The following is a 1,252-nucleotide window of genomic DNA, read 5'->3' on the forward strand; positions in this document are numbered from 1 at the left end:
CAGGGACACATCTCAACTTTAAAACTAAATTTGATAAATATTTATGGACCTAACAATGATAACCCATCCTTTTATGAACATTTATTCTTAACCTTGTCAACCCTGGAGGGACTTTATATCATTGGAGGGGACTTTAATTGCAACCCAAGTCTGGATAAATCTACTCAAATTGATACCAGTCATACACAAACCAGGAAAATACTCCTGAATTATATGAAAGATTTAAGAATAAATGAAGTATGGAGAACAAGGAACCCAAGTAGCAGGGAATTTTCATGCTACTCAAGCTCACACCAATCACACTCGCGTATTGATTATTTTCTCATCTCTGTGGAGCTGTTGTCCCACGTGGAGAACTGCTGGTATAACAGTATTGTAACTAGTGATCATGCTGCAGTGTCCCTGGAAATTAAAGTAAATAAGATTGATCAAGGGGTGAAACGATGGAGGATGCAGACACTTCTGCTAAAAGATTCAAAATTTATTACATTTATAGAAACTTGCATCGACAAATATTTTGAAGTGAATAAAGATGAAACAACAGCTAGTATTAGATGGGAAGCTTTTAAAGCCTATATTAGAGGAGAAATCATCAGCTATAGCAGTAATAAAAATAAACAAAATAACCAAGAATTAAAATCATTAGAGAGACAAATTAAATCTAGCGAAGCAGAACTTTATCAGAGCAATGATCATTCAAAATTACATAAACTGACTGTTTTAAGAACCAAATATGATAAATTAATGACAGAGAAGGTGGCGAAAAACTTAATGTGGACTAAACAAGCATTTTATGACCAAGGAGAAAAGGCCGGTAAATTATTGGCTTGGAGGATAAAACGGATGCAAGCAGAAAGAACAATTAACAGCATAAAATTAAAATCGGACATTTTAACTACAGACCCTTCAGAAATAAATGAAAATTTTAGAGAATTCTATAAAACCTTGTATAAATCTGAATATTCTGGAGACGAAGAAACACAAACCGCATTTCTTAATCAATTAAAATTCAAAACCCTTTTAGAGGAGGAGAAAACAACTCTTGATAGTCCTTTAACAGTGAAAGATCTAACTGAAGCAATAGACAGCATGAATAGCGGTAAAACACCAGGTCCTGATGGGCTTCCAATAGAATTTTATAAAGCATTTAAAAATAAATTAATCCCACCACTTCTCAACATGTATGAGGAATCATATAAAGCTGGAATACTCCCAGAATCACTGAGGTTAGCTACAATAACTCTTTTGCTAA

The sequence above is a fragment of the Etheostoma cragini genome, chromosome 19 (genome assembly GCF_013103735.1).
Source record: "Etheostoma cragini isolate CJK2018 chromosome 19, CSU_Ecrag_1.0, whole genome shotgun sequence".
Classification (NCBI taxonomy): domain Eukaryota; kingdom Metazoa; phylum Chordata; class Actinopteri; order Perciformes; family Percidae; genus Etheostoma; species Etheostoma cragini.